Below are 16409 nucleotides of genomic sequence, written 5' to 3'. Positions count from 1 at the left end.
CTAGGAACTAACTCCTACACAAGTCAAATGATGATTAACTTAGTCATAGGATTATAAATAGCATTCTAAAGGGACAATGTGAAGCCTGAGTTTAATGTGGAGAACCAGGTTCTTGACTAAAAATACACTGGTGGTAAGCACCAGAGGTGGGGTTTGAGACCAGATCTGTCTATTGCCAACACCAGCATTCTTGTCACTTTAAAATTGCAGCACAAAATAACATCATCAACATCAGTGCTTATCACAGACATATGCAACGTTAAAACTGTTTTCAGCGTTTCATGTGGAATTTTTACTGATTATTATACTTTTGACCTATTGAGTGTCTTTTAGGGCCTTTTTCACACTTTGGTCTGTCCCCCACCTAGAAGACTCCTTTCTTTAGGATGCAGTGGAAAGAAACATGGACACTGAAGTATATGGCTGGTTATATAGACCAGCAGTCCTAAATCCCTGGGCCATGGACAAACTTTTTCCCCACCTGTGGAAAAATTGTCTTCCACGAAACTGGCCCCCGGTGCTGAAAAGGTTGGGGAATGCTAACATAAGAGTCTTTGGTTTTCTCATCTTTAAAAACCTTGCAGGGTTGTGGTAGAGATTAAATAAAATAATTAATGCAAGGTCTCTAGCGTAGCATGTCACTGATGGACCACTTTGGAAAGGTAAATCATCTTCCCTAGAATTAAGAGAAAATATGCCTTTAAGTCAATCTGAGACAATATATTACAGCTGGCAAAGATTGGAGGCCTGTCTTGTTTGCCTCTGTTGTTGCCAGAGTGGATCGTGGAAATCCAGTGTTTTGATATTCGTTTCTCAAGGCCGTATTGACAAATGTAAGCAGAATAAGTTTGCTCATGTTTCTGTTTCTGTTTCTAGAGAAGTGACACCCTATACTTGATCTTAGCCGAAAGGCTGAGAAGCAATGAGAAGTGACAATCTACTTCTAAAACATATTAAGGAACTGCTCTGGGTTTGGGGGACTATTGTCAACATTTAATAATTTCAGTAATAAGATTGTGGGAAAATAATTTGGACTTCTTTAATCATTAATGATGTTGAACAACTCTTTATAGGTTTATTGGCAATTTATGTTTTTTTCCTGTGATTTGTCTGTTAATGTTCTTTGTCTTTTACTTAGTCATTTGCAGGAACTCTTGATAGATTATGGAATTTAATCCTTTGTTAATTTTTTTTTTTTTAGACAGAGTCTCAATCTGTTGCCCAGGCTGGGGTGCAGTGGCATGAGCTCAGCTCACTGCAATCTCTGCCTCCCAGGTTCAAGCCATTCTCCTGCCTCAGCCTCCCAAGTAGCTGGGACTACAGCTACGTACCAACATGCATGGTAAATTTTTTGTATTTCTTAGTAGAGATGGGATTTCGCTATGTTGGCCAGGCTGGTCGCGAACTCCTGACTTCATGTGATCTACCTGCTTTGGCCTCCCAGAGTTCTGGGATTACAGGCATGAGCCACGACATCCGACCTGATGGTATATCTTTTAAATATAACTTATCTTCAAAATATATGTTGCATATCTTTTAGTTAGGTTAGGTTCTCTTTCTCATACATGAATTCTAAATTTTTATGTAGCCCAATCTGCCAAATCCGACATGCCCTGTGAAACTCTCTGTATTTCAAGACTGTATATATTTCTCCCATGTCCTAGCACCATTTGTTCAAAACAGTATAGTTTTCCTCTGAATTGCCTTTTCACCTTTGTCAAAAATCTGTTGTTTATACACGTATGCATGGTTTTATTTCTGAACTCCATCCTGTACCAATGATCTCTTTGTCAATCTTTATATCAATAGCATATTTTATTGGTTACTGTAGCTTTACTATATGTGTTGAAATCAGGTAGCATTAGCTCTCCAAATTTTTTGTTCTTTTTCAAAATTGTTTTGGCAATTGTAGATCCTTTGCATTTCCATATGAATTCTACAATCAGCCTGTCAAATTCTGCAAAAAGACCTGATTGAGATGGAAGTGAACATACAGCTCAAATTGGGAAGAATTGACATTTTAACCATACTGAGCCTCCTGAAGCGTGAAAAAGGTATATCTTTTCATTTATTCAGATTTTTCTTTAATCGGTGTCAGTAATGTTTTGTAGTTTCCAGTATGCAGGATTCTTACATCTTTGGTCACATTTATCCCTAAATATTTTCTATTTTTTAATGTAATTATAAGTGATATTAATATTTTCAATTTTCACTTGTTCATTAGTGGTAAACAGAAATACAGTTGATTTTTTTTGGTATATTAATTTTGTATCCTGCATGCTTGCTAAACTCATTATTGGTTCTAGTACCTGTTTCGTAGATTCGTCAGGCTTTCCTACATAGATGGTCATGTCATCCCCAAATAATGACAGTTTGGCTTTTTTCTCTTCAATCTGGATGCCTTTAATTTCTTTTTCTTGCTTACAACCTCCAGAAATGTTTAATAGAGGTGGTGAGAGCAGACATACTTGTCTGTTTATTAGATTAAGGTTCCCCTTTTTACCTAGTTTGCTGAGAGTTTTTAGAAGAAACTGATGTTGGATTTTTTGAAGGCTTTATTCATGTCTATTGAGATGATCATATGCTTTTTGTGTTTATATGATGTCTTATATCAATTTTTTTGAAAGTAAAAAAATTTTGAATTCCTAGGCTAAACCTAACTCAGTCATGATGTTTTAGCCTTTTAAAATATTGTCGAATTTGATTTGCTAAATTGTGTTTAGCATTTTGCATCTATGTTCATGAAGAATATTGGTTTGTAAATTTCTTTTTTTGGTATGTGTCTGTCTGGTTCTGATATTAGGGTAGTGAAGAACTCACATAATTAGTTGGAAAGTATTTCCTCTTCAATTTTTGGAAATTGGTAAAGAATTAAAATTATTCATTAAATGTTCATGAGTGTAACATTTGTTAAATATTTAGTGGAATTCACCATAAAGCCATCTAGATAGGAGTTTTCTTTGTGGGAAGGTTTTTAACTAAAAATTTTATTTCTTTAATAGATATACATATTTTTGTTTTGTCTTGCTGTTTTACTTTTGAGACATGATCTTGGCTCACTGCAGTTTCTGCCTCCCAGGGTCAAAGCGATCTTCCTGCCTTAAACTCTTGAGTAGCTGGGTCTACAGGTGCTCACCATCATGCCCTGCTAATTTTTGTTTATTTTTATTAGAGTCGAGATTTCACCATGTTGGCCAGGCTGGTCTTGAATTTCTGACCTCAAGTGATCCACCCGCCTCGGCCTCCCAAAGCATTGGGATTACAGGCATGAGCCACCGTGTCTGGCCTATCTCTTTATATTATCTCTTTCTTCTTGAATAGGTTTTGGTAGTTTGTGTCTTTCATGTGTCTGTCCATTTCATCTAAATTGTTAAATACATTAGTTTGCGATTGTTAATAATATTCCCTTATCCTTTGAATATCTGTAGGTATCTACATTGATGTCATCACTCTGATTCCTGACATTGGTAATTTGTGTCCTCACTCTTTTTTCCTGATCAATTTAGAAATTTATGAATTTTATTAATCTTTTCATGGTACCAGTTTTTAGCTTCGTTTTTCTTTAATTTTTTTTTTTTTTTTTGAGACAGAGTCTGCTCTGTCACCCAGACTGGAGTACAGTGGTGTGATCACAACTCACTGCAGCCTCAGTCTCTGGGGCTCAAGTGATTCTCCCACCTCAGCCTCCCGAGTAGCTAAGAACACAGGTGTGGACCATTCCAACCAGCTAATTTAAAAAATTTTTAGTAGAGACAGGCTCTTGCTGTGTTGCCCATACTGGTGTTGAACTTCTGGGCTCAAGGGATCCTCCTGCCTTGGCTGCCCCAAATGCTTGGATTATAGGCATGAGCCACCTTTCCTGATTAGCTTTTAGTTTCATTGATTGTGTCTCTGTTTTTTCTGTTTTTGATTTTTTTTATTTCTTTGATTTCTTCTCTGATATTTATTAATTCCTTTCTTTTGCTTATTTTGGGTTTAATTTGCTTTCCGTATGACTTAAATCCCATTATGTTTATTGTAACTTGTTTTGTGGCACAAAATATAGTTTATCTTGATAAAATATCCCTTGTGCACTTGAAAATAAGGTGTATTCTGCTGTTGTTTAGTGGACCTGTCTATACATGTCACTTAGGCCATCCTGGTTGATAATGTTTGGAAAACTTGTATCACTACTGATTTGCTGCTGACTTGGTCTATGAATTATTGAGAGGGGGTATTGAAATGTTTTATTAGAATTGTGAATTTTTTATTTATCCTTCTAGTTCTATTAATGTTGGTCTCATATATTTTGAAGCTCTTATATTAATTAGGTGAATAAAGTTTTTAGAATGTCATATCCTTTTGATTAATTGACCCCTTTATCATTATAAAATGACCTTGTAAACTCTCTAGTAACAATCTTTGTTCTGAAATCTAGTCTGTTGGTCATTAATATAGCCATTTATTTTTTCTTTTGTTACGATTAACGTTTTTTTTTTTCATTTTTAAGCTTAACCTATTGGTGTTTTTCATATTTAAAGTACATTTCTTATAGATAGTATAACATTGCCTTGCTTTTTTATTCAATCTGATAACTTCTATTTTTTAATTTGGTGTGTTTGGACTATTTACATTTTTATTCTTATTTATTTATTTTTAATTGACAAAAATTATATATCTTTATGATATAAAACAAAAATTATATATATTTATGATATTATGTTTTGAAACATGTATACATTGTGGAGTGGCTAAATTAAGCTTATTAACATATGCATTATTTCACAGTTATCTTTTTAAAATATTTAATTAAAAACATTTTGGGGGTACATAGTAGGTGTATATATTTATGTGGTATATGAGATGTTTAATATAGGCAATGTGTAATAATCACATCATGGAAAATAGGATATCCATCCCTAAAGCATTTATCCTTTGTGTTTCAAACAATCCAATAATAGTCTTTTAGTTATTTTTAAATGTACGATTAAATAATTTTGATTATAGTCCTTATGTTGTTTTATCAAATATTAGGTCTTCTTCATTCTTTCTATTTTTTTTGTACTCATTAACCATACCCACCCCCCCACCACACCTCACTACCCTTCCCACCCTCTGGTAACCAACCTTGTATTCTCCAGCTCCGTGAGTTCAGTTGTTTTTATTTTTAGGTCCCACACGTAAGGAAGAATATGTGATGTTTGTCTTTCTGTGCCTGGCTTATTTCACTTAACATAATGACCTCCCGTTCCATCCATGTAGTTGCACATCACAGGATCTCATTCTTTTTTATGGCCGAATAGTACTCCATTGTGTATAGTTACCACATTTTCTTTATCCATTCATCTGTTTATGGACACATGGGTTACTTCCAAACCTTGTCTGTTGTGAACAGAGCTGCAAGAAACATGGGAGTGAAGAAATATACTGACTTCCTTTCTTTGGGGTATATACCCAGCAGTGGGATTGCTGGATTATGTGGTAGCTCTCTTTTCACTTTTTGAGGAACTGTTTAACTGTTCTACATAGTAGTTGTATTAATTTACATTCCTACCAATGGTGTATGAAGTTTCCTTTTTCTCCACATCCTCTCCAGCACTGGTTATTGCCTGACTTGGATAAAATCCATTTCAAATAGGGTGAGATGATATCTCATTGTATTTTTTAAACCTTTCCTAGGTGCTGATCATTGTAGTTTTGATTCGCATTCATCTGATGATCAAAGAAGTTGAGCACATTTACATATGCCTGTTTACCATTTGTGTATCTCTTGATAAATGTCTATTCAAATCTTTTGCCCATTTTTAATAGAATTATTAGATTTTAGTTATCTTTTTTGTGTGATAAGAACTTAAAACCTACTCTCTCAGCAATCCTCAAGTATACAGTATGTTATTAAATACAGTCACCATGTTCCACGATAGATCTCTTGAACCTGTTCCTCCTAACTGAAATTTTGTATCCTTCCATCAACATTTTCCCAATCCCAACCTTCAACCCTCACTCCTTAGTAACTACCGTTCTAATCTCTGCTTCTATGAGTTCAGACTCTTAGATTCTACATATAAGTGAGACCATGCAATAATTGTCTTTCTGCACCTGGTTTATTTTGCTTAACATAATGATAACACTCTCTAGGTTTATCCATGTTGCTGCAAATGACAAGATTTGCTTCTTTTTTTTAGGCTGAATTTCTTTAACCATTTATCCTTTGAGGGACACTTAGATTGATTGAGTTTTTTTTTTTTTTTTCAGTTGACACGAAGTCTCACTTTGTTGCCCAGGCAGGAGTGCAAAGGCACCATCTTGGCTCACTGCACCCTCTGCCTCCCAGGTTCAAGCAATTCTCCCACCTCGGCCTCCTGACTAGCTGGGATTACAGGTACAGGCCACCATGCCCAGCTAATTTTTGTATCTTTAGTAGAGATGAGAGGTTTTGCCATGTTGGCCATGCTTGTCTTGAACTTCTGACCTCAAGTGATCTGCCCGAGTCAGCCTCTCAGAATGCTGGGATTACAGGCATGAGCCACCATGCCCAGCTAGCTCCTTGGGTTGATTTTATATCTTGGCTATTGTGAATAATGCTGAAATGAACATGGGAGTGCCAGTATCTCTTTGACACACTGATTGCATTTCCTTTGTATATATACACACGAGTGGGCTGGATCATACGATACTTATATTTTAATTTTTTGAGGAACCACTATACTGTTTTCCATAATAACTATACTAATTTATTTTCCCACAAACAGGGCACAGGTATTTCCTTTTCTCCATATCCCTATCAAGACTTCCTATGTTTTCTCTTTTTTGATAATAGCTATTCTAACAAGGTGAGGTAATATTTATATCTCAATGTAGTTTTTTTTTTTTTTTTGTGAGACTGAGTCTGGATTTGTTGTTCAGGGTGGAGTGCAGTGGTGCAATCTCTGCTCACTGCAACCTCTGTCTCCTAGGTTTAAGTGATTATCCTGCTCAGCCTCCTGTATAGCTGGGATTACAGGCATGCACCACCACGCCTGGCTAAGTTGTGTATTTTTAATAGAAATGGGGTTTCATCATGTTGGCCAGGCTGATCTCGAACTCCTGACTTCATGTGATCTGCCTGCCTTGGCCTCCCAAAGTGTTAGGATTACAGGAGTAAGCCAGTGTACCCGGCCTCATTGTAGTTTTAATTTGCATTTTTCTGATGATGAATGGGTTAAGTATTTTTCCATATACCTGTTGGCCATTTGTATGTCTTCTTTTGCGAAATATCTATTCACATTCTTTGCTCATTTTAAAATCAGGTTGTTTTCTCACTATTGACTTAGTTGAGTTCCTTATATATTTTGGATGTTAACCCCTTATCAGATGTGTTGTTTGCAAATATTTTCTCCCACTCTTTAGGGTTATCTTTTTACTCTGTTGTTCAGTTCTTTTGCTGTGCAGCAGCTTTTTGGTTTGATGTAATCCTATTAAGTGTTCCAGTATGACTGGGGGAATGGTATATTATGTATTCTTCTCTTCACTCAGCATTATATCTGTAAGATCTATTTGTGTTATTTTATGTATCAGTAGTTTGTTACTTATTGATTAATGTTTAACATTACAATATATGAACAAACTACATTTATTTACCAATTTTATTATTGATGGACATTTAGATTTATTAGGGATTACTATGAATAACCTTGCCATGGACATTTATGTTAGAGGCTTTGATAGGTATATGACAGCACTATGCACTAGAAGCTGTGAGAGTACAAATGGATGTTTCTGGAGAAAGGGAAGCTTGAGCTGAGTTTTTAGGGGCATAAGAGAAGACTGATGGGAAAGTAAAGGAGAGGTTTCTAGACAGGAGGAAGAGTAATAAGCAAAAAGGAAGACGATCAGCAAGAAATCACACGAGAGGAGGCAGAGAAAGAGACCAGACTGGTAGGTGAACATCGTTATGATAAATTAAAGGGTTCAAATTTCACCCCAAGGAATTTCAAGCATGGTAAGATTTTCTTTCAAGAAGAGTTTCTCTGATCAGTATGAAAAATGGATTGGAGAAGGGTAGAACTGGAAACTGGGAGACCTGTTAGGAAGTTATTGCAGTAACTCAGTTAGAAGTGATGAGACCTCCAAAGTGGTGACTGTGGGGACAGTGAAGAGGGGAAAGATGTGAGGAATCTTAAAGAGACAGACTCCTAGCTAGCGAGAGGAAAGAATTAAAGGTGATTCAAACATGTTTGAATTGGAGGATTTGATGGGGGAGGCCAGTCACAAAAGTTTGAATAAGAAGAGAAGCAAATTTCAGGGAACGCTGGTGGATTAAATTGGAAATGTAAAAAGTGAAGGTATTTTTGAAAAGAGTTTTGGTGAGGGGCTTCCCCACAAAACATTACATTATAAAGTTATAACAGTTAAGTCACTATGGTACTCTACCAAAAAAAGATAGATTTATATGTAAAATTTGTGTATGGTAAAAATACCACAATTACTGAACAAATAATAAACTGGGGAGAAAATATTTCAAAATATATAGTAGACAAATGGTAACTATATTAAAAATTCCCTAAGATAAATAATAAAAGGGCAAACAAATCTAATAGGAAAATAGGTAAGGAATGTAAAGGAGCAATTTACAGATGAAATACAAATGGCCAATAATATGAGAAAATGTTAAACTACTGCCTAAGTGACTATGTTTAAAATTAAAATAGTGAGAAAACATTTATATCTCAGATTAGCAAAAGGTAAAAATATTTATGATATCAAAGGCTGGCTTGAGAATAGGGAAACACATGTTAAAAATGTAAGTTGGTGCAATAATTTGGAAAGCAATTTGGCACATATCTTTTGACCTTGAATATGTTATGGGAAATATTTTGAATATTTGCATGGAAAGTTTCCCAGAAATATTTTCACTACAAAACAAAGATATACTTCCAATGATACTCATTTGAATGGTGCTTATAATAGTAAAAATATGGGATGTTCTAAGTAGGGGGTTTGATAAGCTGTGTTACATCTATACAGTGGAACACTCTTCCTATGTTTTTTAAAAATTAAGCATATACATATAAATACATATATATTTAAAGAACAGAAAGGTATTGACAGTATGCTATTGGGTGAAAAAGGTCAAGTTCTAGAAAATAATGGAAGGTACGATATTATTTTTACAAACATTTGTTAAATGTAGTATATGTCAAAAACTGGGCCGTTAACTAGTGATCCAGAAAAGAACAAGATAGAAAACGTTCTGGCAATTGTGGAGTTAATAAATTGTTAACTGGTTAAAAATTGTTAGCCTCTAAGGAGTGAGATTGAGGGCAGTGGGAGAGGGAAAGGATGTTTGCTTTTTCCTTTATTCACATATTTGGACTATTACATTTTTGTCAATAAGCAACTTTTGCTTTTGTAATTTAAAAATTAAGCCTTAAAAGAAGTCAGTTATATAATTTTTATTTATATTTTCAAATATTTAAAGCAGTGGTAAAACCAATTAACATTGTTGAAAGTGTGAAGAAATGGATGCTCTTATTTGTTTTTGAGAGCTTTCATTTGCATATACATTTTGGATTGCAACTTGGTAATATATATTTTTTAAAATCTTAAAAATTAGCTTTGATACAAAAATTTTCTAGGAATTTATCTTGCGGAAAAATTTTAAAGTTTTAAAAAATCTAAAATATGTTCATTGCAGCTTTCTTTATAACAGTGTAAAATTAGCAACAACTTAAATATCCTTTAACATGAGATTGCTTAATTAAATCATGGTACAAACATGGAATTTAAAATGACTGTTGGCAGCGTGTTGGCTGCCACCCTAACAGTCATTTTCCTTTTCTCCCTTCTAACAGAACTGCCATTTTTTAATGATATTGAATGGCAAGATAATCAAGGAAGACGGGTGCAGTTCAGGTAGTGAATTGTGATTGATGATGGTAACCTTACACCTATGTATTTGGTTTAGGAGTTGACAGATGGTCTATTTCCGGTCAGTGAGACATCAGAATAGTTATTTGTGGAATTTTTTGGAAGTACACAATGTATTAAGAGATGTATGTGGAGAAAACTGTTTATTTTTACCTTCTTTGGATATTTTGTGTGAATATGTAAGAATGTAATGCTTGGAGCGCTATGTAGCTATCTGAGGTTCTGAGAGCAAGCCATGAGAGTCACAGAGAAACCACCCAAAGCCTTCACTCTTGAATGGTCATGGCCAATTTTGAAATTGTCTAATGCCAGACTTTTCACCATTACACCATGAACTATTAAATTATCAAGCCTTAGTTTTTCCATCTGTAAAATAGAAATAATATAGTTTTTATCTTATTAGTTTTTAATATCAGTGACAAACATATATATAGAGAGAGTTTGGCAGAGTGACTTTAGTAAAGCTCGGTATTAGCTATTGTTAATAAAGTAACAGTATTAATCTATACTGATATGAGAGTATACGTTATATTAAGTGATAAAAGCACCATTATGTATAGTAGTTACCATTTTATGAAAACAAATATATATTCCTAGAAAAATTCTAGAAATGTATACCAATTAAAATATTGTTAATAATAAGGCTTGTTTTTGGGTATTAGGATTACTGATACTTTTAATTCTGTTCTTTATATTTTTCTAAATGTTCTAGAATTTTAAAAAGGAAGCATATATTATGCATATACATACATGTATATATGTACACACATACATGTATATATTTCAAAGTAGTTAATCTGATGATAGGAAGAGGCAAAAAGAATAGAGAAACCTACAGAGAATATTCAGGAGTGAAGAATAGGGTGTGAGTACAGTTGCAGAAGCAAAGGGGGAACTGATTTTAAGAAAGGGATAGTCAACATTATGGAATGCTTCTGGAGAGTGACAAGTCAGATAAAGACTGAAAAGCATTCACTGAATTTCATCTTATGGAGGCCAGTGGTCACCTTAGAGAGAACTGTGTCAACTGAGAAATCAGAGTACAGTGAAAATGAGAAGTAAATGTTCAACTAAGAAACGAGTTGTAAAGTGACTAAGTGGCAAAAATAACTGCATATTAATCTTTCAATAGGCTGGACTATAAACAAGAAAGAGAGGGACTGTTTCAAGAAAATTCCAGCAGAGAAGAGATTTAAGCTACAGAATGGGAGAGCGAGTTAGGGCAGGGGTCCCAAAGAGGCAGAAGAAAATGGTGTTCAGTTACATCTGTGTGGGAAAGAATTATTTCAGTGAAAATTTTCATCACTTCATTTAGTGGTATTTTTCACTGTCTTAATGGTGAATCTCTATAATGGACAGAATTTCATAATTTTAATGTAATAAAATATTTTTCCTTATTGTCAGTGATTTTATGTCTTATTGTAAAAATCATTTCTTGTCTCAAGGTCCTAAAGATGCTCGCCTATATTATTTCCTAAAAATGTTTAAAATTTGCAGTTAAATTCATAGTTCGTCTTCAATTGATTTTTGTTTGTAGCATGAGGTAGACACCTTATTTTATTACAAAATGATAGCTAATTATCCCAGCCTCACTACCTTTTTCCATTGGTATTTGGTGGTACCTCTGTCATGCACAATAGTGATTTATGAGAGCTAAGTGTTAGCATCTCTCCCCAACTCTGCATTCAGTGAAGTCATATTGGTACCTTGAAAGCAGGCAAATTTATAGCATTTACACATGGAAATCAGCAAGCAACTACAAACAAGGCTGTTTTGGTTGGGGAGCTGGCTTGTTTATGATGAATGGCTTTTGCAAAAAGATTCTAGAATCTAGAAGCTATATTTGGATTGCTGATATTTTGGTAGATTGTTGCATCTATGCTCATGAGTGAGATTAACGTCAATTTCTTTTTTTTTTGTAATACTTTTCCTTGGCTTTTGAATGGAAATTGTGCTATCATCGTAAATTAACTGGGAATTGCGCTCGCTCTTTCTGTTCTCTGGAAAAGTTTGATTAAAATTGAAATTAAGTCTTTCCAGTAGAACTTGATGGTAAAACCATTTGGGCCTGCTATGGGGTGTGTGTGTGTGTGTGTGTGTGTGTGTGTGTGTGTGTGTGCATGTGCGCACACATGCACATGCCTGTGAAAAGATTTAAGGTACCGATACAATTTCTTTTTCTTTTTCTTTTTTTTTTGAGACAGATTCTCATTCTGTCACCCAGCCTAGAATGCAAAGGATCCATATAGGCTTGCTGCAACTTCCGCCTTCCAGGTTCAAGTGATTCTCCTGCCTCAACCTCCTGAGTATCTGGGAGTATAGGTCTCTGCCACCACGCCTGGCTAATTTTTGTATGTTTAGTTGAGATGTGGTTTCACCTTGTTGGCCAGACTGGTCTCGAACTACTAACCTCAAGTGATCTGTCCACTTCGGCCCCCGCAAAGTGATATGATTACAGATGTGAGTCACTGTGCCTGGCCGGCAGTTTCAATGTTGGTTGTAAGACCTTTCATGATTTCCTATTTTTATTTCTTTTTTTCTATCGTTTTTTTCTGGAGTCTGTTTTCTAAGAAACAGTTGTGAAACAGTTGTCCTTTTCACTCAAGTTATCAAATCTATTGGCGTAAAGATTTTCTTAACATTCTTATGTTAGCTTTTTAATTATGCTGCATCTGTAGTTTTAAATATTTTCTCTATTTTAATGCATGTCTCCCTTTTTATTGATCAATCTTGCCAGAGGTTTGCCAATTTTATTGGTGTTTCAAAACAACCTTTTTCTTTGTTGATGCTCTTTGGTGTGTATTTGTTTTCCATTTCTTTATGTTTTTATTGTTTTCTCACTTTTAATATTTTGTTTGGTTGCCCTTTTTCTTTTTTTTTTAAATTTATTTTACTTTCAGTTCTGGGATACATGTGCAGATTATGCGGGTTTGGTACATAGGTATACATGTGCCATGGTAGTTTGCTGCACACATCAACCTGTCATCTACATTAGGTATTTCTCCTACTGCTATCCCTCCCCTAGGACACTCCCCCGACCTCCCGACAGGCCCTGGTGTGTGATGTTCCCCTCCCTATGTCCATGTGTTCTCATTGTTCAACTCCCACTAATGAGTGAGAACATGTGGTGTTTGGTTTTCTATTCTTGTGTTAGTTTGCTGAGAATCATGGTTTCCAGCTTCATCCCTGTCCCTGCAAAAGACATGAACTCATCCTTTTTTTATGGCTGCATAGTATTCATGGTGTATATGTGTCATATTTTCTTTATCCAATCTATCATTGATGGGCATAACAGTGCGGCAGTAAACATACATGTGCATATGTCTTTATAATCAAATGATTTATAATCCTTTGGGTATATACCCAGTAATGGGATTGCTGGGTCAAATGGTATTTCTAGTTCTGGATCCTCGAGGAATCAGCACACTGTCTTCTATAATGATTGAACTAATGTACACTCCCACCAACAGTGTAAAAACGTTCCTATTTCTCCACATCCTCTCCAGCATCTGTTGTTTCCTGAATTTTTTTTTCACATAAGGAAGCATTTATTTGAAGTTTAACATGAAATCATACAAATAAAATGTTTATAAACAAATCCACATTGAGTCATAACATTGATAGCAAAGGACAAAATAAAAACAAAACTAACTGGCAGCTATATACAGTTGGACACAATCGTGTCTTGTACACTAGAAAGTCTTTTACAAAATAATCATCTTAGATCAACAGAAGACCAATCTTCAATGTTGTCCTGCAAGATGTGTTACTTCACCATCTCCCCCTGTTTTCTCCCATGTTCTCCTTTAGTATGGCTGGTAATTGTTTTGGTGATTGCCGCCCCCTCGAGATGCCTTGCCGTAAGTGCTCTGTTGGCCACGTAGTCTGCATGTCCCTGTCCATATCCACAGTTCCCATAATCATACCCAGTATAATCATATCCGCCATAGCCACTATGGTTTTGATCACCACCGTAGGCACTCTTGTAATTTCCATATCCTTGATCATAATAGTTATTAAGTCCTTGGTTCCAATTTTGGCCCTGACCTCGGCCACGACCCCTCATACCACGTCGTCCACCCGCTGCAGCGCCTCTTCCACCTTTCTGTTGCTACCTATATGCCTCTTCAGGTTGTGCAACTTTGGTTTCACACTTCCCAGAACCAATTTGATGGTATCTGCTTTCTAATATTTTTTTTACTGGCTCTTCGTCGGTATATGTGATAAAATAAAATCCTCTTCTTTCATTTGTTTTGTATCCATGGGAAGTTCAATGTTTTCGATCTCTTCAAAGACTCCAAAATATTCTTTAATTTGTTCTTCAAAAGTATCCAAGCTCAATCCACACACAAAAACCTTTTTAGGGAGGTTCCTTTTCCTTTTAAAGCTTTGGCCCTTTTGGGATCTATCAATTTGCCATGCAGTTTGTGTTCCAAAACCTTATCAACATTAGCAGCATCTTTAAAAAGCACAAATCCAAATCCTGTTGATCTCTCAGTGACTGGATCTGTTTTAATTGTGCAGTCTACAACCGTCATCCCGCTGATTCTTGCTCACATTGATCTCAGCTCCCTCTGTGAATTCCTCTATGTTGCTGTACTCCTTCATGTCTTCTATAGTGGCAGAGCTGTTGGCAGAGGGATGCAGGCACGCAGTGGTGGTGGCGTGTTGTATGGAGCTGAATTTAAAATGGCAGCAGAAGAAGTTTCCTGACTTTTTAATGATCACCATGCTAACTCGTGTGAGATGGTATCTCAATGTGGTTCTGATTTGCATATCTCTAATGACCAGTGATGATGAGCTTTTTTTCATGTTTGTTGGCTGCATAAATGTCTTTTGAGAAGTGCCTGTTCAGATCCTTTGGCCACTTTTTGATGGGGTTGTTGGTTTTTTTCTTGTAAATTTGTTTAAGTTCTTTGCAGATTCTGGATATTAGTCCTTTGTCAGATGGATAGATTGCAAAAATTTTCTCTAATTCTGTAGGTTGCCTATTCACTCTGATGACAGTTTCTTTTGTTGTGCAGAAGCTATTTAGTTTCATTAGATCCCGTTTGTCTATCTTGGCTTTTGTTGCCATTGCTTTTGGTGTTTTAGTCATGAAGTCTTGCCCATGTCTATGTCCTGAATGGTATTACCTAGGTTTTCTTCTAGGGTTCTTATGGTTTTAGGTCATACATGTAAGTCTTTAATCCATTTTGAGTTAATTTTTGCATAAAGTGTAAGGAAGGGATCCAGTTTTCCCAACACCACTTATTAAATCGGGAACCCTTTCCCCATTGCTTGTTCTCGTCAGGTTTCTCAAAGATCGGATGGTCATACATCGTGTGGTGTATGATGTAACACATGTGGTGTTACTTCTGAGGCCTCTGTTCTGTTCTGTTGATCTATATATCTGTTTTGGTACCGGTACCATGCTGTTTTTGTTACTGTAGCCTTGTAGTATAGTTTGAAGTCAAGTAGTATAATGCCTCCAGCTTTGTTCTTCTTGCTTACGATTTTCTTGGCTATGCAGCTGTTGCCCTTTTTCTAATGTTAAAAGTCAGGCTGGATCAGTGGCTTATTGCCAGACCTAACTTTTAACATTAGAAAAAGAGCATTTTTGGAGGCTGAGTTGAGAGAATAGCTTGAGACCAGGAGTTTGAGATTAGCCTGGCCAACACAGTAAGACCCCTGTCTCTATAAAATAAATAAAATTAAGTCTTATTAGTTTTTACCTTTTCTTTTTTTTTTCTAAAATTTGGCTATATATTTTCTCCTAGTACTACAAGTTTTGGTCTGACTATTTTTGCTGTAATTTAGGTCAATTTTTTAAACTTCCATCATAGTTTTCTTTATTCCATGAATAACTGTTAACTATAGAACTTTTGGAATATTTTAAAAATTTATTGATTGTGACTAGTATTATAGTCATGATATGTTCTATATAATACTGATGCATCAAAATTTATCAAGATTTGCTTTATCTCATAACACATGGTCCATTTTCATAAATACTACATGTGTATTTGAAAAGTTGCAGTTTTTGCAGTTGCTGAGTACAATGTTCTATATATGTCTATTAAACAAAATTGTTCAAATATTCCTTATCCTTACTATGTTTTAAGAATCGACTTAACCTGTTAATTATTAAGAGAGTTTCTTAAAATCTCTCATCTTTATGGTAGATTTGTCAATTTTGGGTTTATACTGAAGGTAAGTTACTATATGAATAAGTTTTTCTCAAAATTTTATTGACTTCTACATGAAACTTGAAATAATAGTTTAATGAACATTTATACATCATTTGCCTAGATTTATGAGCCACTAACATTTGCCACATTGCTTTCTCTATTTCTATATGTGTATGAATGAATATATGTATATATTTTTAAAAATAGATATGAAATTGACATAAAATTAACAGTTTAAAGTATACAATTCAGTGGCATTTAGAACATTCACAATGTGCAACCACTACCTCTGTCTAGTTCTAAAACATTTTTATCACCTCAGGAAAAACCTTGTATCTATTGAGCAGTCAC

General features: G+C 35.2%; 1 long non-coding RNA gene and 1 pseudogene across 1 annotated transcript in view; one reads left to right on the top strand and one right to left on the bottom strand.

Moving 5' to 3' along the window:
- The first annotated feature begins 1965 nt into the window (after positions 1-1965).
- Positions 1966-16409, top strand: part of LOC135268654 (uncharacterized) — a 132067-nt gene continuing 117623 nt past the window's right edge. The window contains exon 1 of the long non-coding RNA XR_010336933.1: positions 1966-2054. This is a non-coding gene — a long non-coding RNA (uncharacterized LOC135268654). The remainder of the gene's footprint in view (positions 2055-16409) is intronic.
- Positions 12685-15840, bottom strand: LOC105710642 (heterogeneous nuclear ribonucleoprotein D-like; annotated as a pseudogene).

Source organism: Aotus nancymaae, unplaced genomic scaffold, assembly GCF_030222135.1.
Source record: "Aotus nancymaae isolate 86718 unplaced genomic scaffold, 86718_ANA_hifiasm-v0.15.2.pri h1tg000041l, whole genome shotgun sequence".
Taxonomy (NCBI): domain Eukaryota; kingdom Metazoa; phylum Chordata; class Mammalia; order Primates; family Aotidae; genus Aotus; species Aotus nancymaae.
This window is presented reverse-complemented; position numbering and strand designations above follow the sequence as displayed.